A 2,948-nucleotide genomic window follows, 5' to 3' on the forward strand; every position below is an offset into this window, starting at 1 on the left:
CCCCCCCCCCCCCCCAAAAAAAAATCTATCTACTGTAATGTGAAAAATCTCCAGCCACCCCTCATTTCTTTACATTTTGTTAGAAAACTGGGAAAGGGGTGCAGTGCTTTATTCAAACATGTGCAAACATGAATGGAAATTAAAGCCACTGAGGAAGCTTTCAGTTATTTAGTTAAGTGTCATAGAGAAAACTTCTAAAGGCATCTTGAAGGACATTCAAAGGTCTTCTTTGGACCTTTCTGCCTTTTGTTCTGTTCTCAAGACTATCCCACGCTGCTTCAATCATGTTACACAGATTTTATGCCAGATGCACCTTCTGGTACAATCCTGCCATTTATCGGGGATTGTAACCCCCAGAGATTGTGTTTGTGTCTCTTTCTAAAATCACTCCAAGGATCCTGTAAGGCCACAAAAACTATTTCAAGATACCATGTAGTAAACTGATAATCCTTGGTGGTGAGATTTCTCTTTTAATCCTGCAAACCATAGCTATAAAAATTCAATTTAGGATGTTTTAATCTGAATCTGTAAATACCCCAAACATTTGAAGCCAATTTGAGAATGGACCTCCATCTTAACATGTTTTTCCTTTAAGTATGATCTTAACAGGTGTATCTGAATCATGTTGAAGTCTGGGATAAAAAAAAAATGTAACTTAAAAAACCCCCAAAAAAAACACTTCACCTTCACTAATGCAAAACAGATTACATTTTTAAATAATACAATAAACATTTAGGAAGCATTTAGGAATCTGTGAGGATTTACAAGATCCAGCTGATTAGAAGTTAGCAGAAAATTAGTTATACAGTTGGTATTTATATATATAATTTTGCGACTGAAATCTTTTTGAAAAAAGTATGTGCAACATGCTGTACTGTAATTTTGGATTCAAATGTAAGAAATAAACAACAAAAACTAAACTAAAAAACAGCAGTGATGTTTTGAGGGTTAGTGACATTTAGACTATTAGACTTTAGAAACCAATGGAGGATGTCACAGTAGCTATATCCATCTTTTATAATGAAAGAACAGAAAGACAGACAAGCTTTTTTTCCCTGTTTTAAAAAAAATAAAATTATTATCATCATTCATGCCTTAGCAATGGCTTTCTTGCTGCAACTCATTGTTATGTGTGGCTGTGTGCAGACAGGAATAGGACCCAAGGTGCAGACTCCGGAGACAGTCGTGAACTCAAAACAGCTTTAATGTAAAACTCAAAATATAACATAACTGGAAAAAATCAAAATAAACTTAAACCAGAGGACTGACAGAACACACAGCTAGGTAAACGGTAGATCACGACACAGACACAAAGAAACACAGGGCTCAAATACACAGAGGGAGCAATCAGGGAATGGGTAACAGGAGGGAAACACAGCTGGGGCAAATCAGGCCTAACGAGACAAGGGGAAGCAAAACCAGACACATTAACATCAGACATGGACTTTCAAAGTAAAACAGGAAACATAACACAGACTCACAGGCAGGCACTATAACAAAGGGAACAGAGACATGGGACCAGGGCAGACACAGACACTGACTGGACGTGGGAATACAGCAGACAGGGGAGACAGCAACTATGGAACACAGACAGAAAACCAGAACACTAAAACTCTAACCAAACCCCACCCAGAGAACCTTAACTAAGAATAATCCTAAAACCCGTAAAGCAAAGCTAGAATATAATGAAATAACAAAATCAAAGAACCAAAAAACACAAAACACTGGGTCAACGACCCAGGGACCCTAACACTCATCCTGTCAAATCTGCAGCCCAAAGTCTTCTCTTCACAGTTGAAACAGACTTGCTTAATACAACCAATACTAAGCTGTGCTTTGAAGCTGTTGTCATGTGAGCTGCCTATCAGGCAAGCCGTTAACTCTCAGAAACTTGTCCTCTGATTCAGTTATGTCTTCGGGTCTGCAAGACCTCTTCCTGTTTGAGTTTGCCCCAGTTCCTGAGTGCCTTTTGATGGTGAAGGAAACTGTACTCACTGACACCTTAACTTTCTTTGCAATTTCTCTGTAGGAAAGACCTACATTTTTAACTGTTAGAGTTTAAGTGATGGTCTGTCTCGCTTCCATTGTTTATGGCCTTTTTCTCGCAATTTTTGTAGCAACACACTACTTTCTGAAGTAGAATACTGTTCTACTGATGCTCATGAGGGTACGGTACCACAGTGTGTTTCAACACTGCTTTTATGCAGACAGAGAGAGTTGTAAGTATTCCAGAAAAGTGGAACACCAAATTTCAAGGTTTGATCAACCTCCATTGCTGCAGAACAGCTTTAAATTGTTAACCCATTTTGCGTTCCCTGAACACATACGGAATTATGCAGTAAACAAAAAAATGTAAAATAACTCAAAACATGTTTAATATTTTAGATTCTTCAAAATAGCCACCATTTCCTGGGGCTGGTGACTTGGATGAATTCATCCTCAAAAGCAAAGAGGACTCTTAGATTTCCTTTCCTGGAGCGGTCCGCATGTGAGCCAGTTTCATCAAAGTGCTTGATGGTTTTCACCCCTGCACTCTTTCAAATAACATAACATAATAATAAAATAATAACTCAAAATATTTTATATTTTAGATCCTTTTAGTTTTAGCAATTTTCTGGACTGACTGTCCTTCAGTTCTTAAAGTTACGATGGACTGGCTTGTCTTTTTACTTAGCTAAATGGTTCTTGCCATGATGTTTTGAGTTATTTTACACTTCTTTTGTTTACTACATAATTCCATATCTGTTCATTCACAGTTTTGACGCCTTCAGTGAAAATCTACAATGTAAATAGTCATGTGTCCAAACATTTGACTAGTAATATATCTTATATTATAAAGGTTTCAATCAATATATTCATTGTTCATTCTATATATTCAGACTCTTTAAAAATAATGTATATATTTAAAATTTTCCTAAATGGCATTCCAAAAAAAATAATATATATAT

The 2,948-nt window shown here is 36.7% G+C and overlaps 1 protein-coding gene across 6 annotated transcripts in view; it reads left to right on the forward strand.

Moving 5' to 3' along the window:
* Positions 1–2,948, forward strand: part of slc4a5b (solute carrier family 4 member 5b) — a 58,765-nt gene that overhangs the window by 53,557 nt on the left and 2,260 nt on the right. The gene's annotated exons all lie outside the window — the stretch shown is intronic.

This window comes from Pundamilia nyererei, unplaced genomic scaffold (genome assembly GCF_000239375.1).
Source record: "Pundamilia nyererei isolate P.nyererei 1_Seehausen unplaced genomic scaffold, PunNye1.0 scaffold00089, whole genome shotgun sequence".
Lineage (NCBI taxonomy): Eukaryota > Metazoa > Chordata > Actinopteri > Cichliformes > Cichlidae > Pundamilia > Pundamilia nyererei.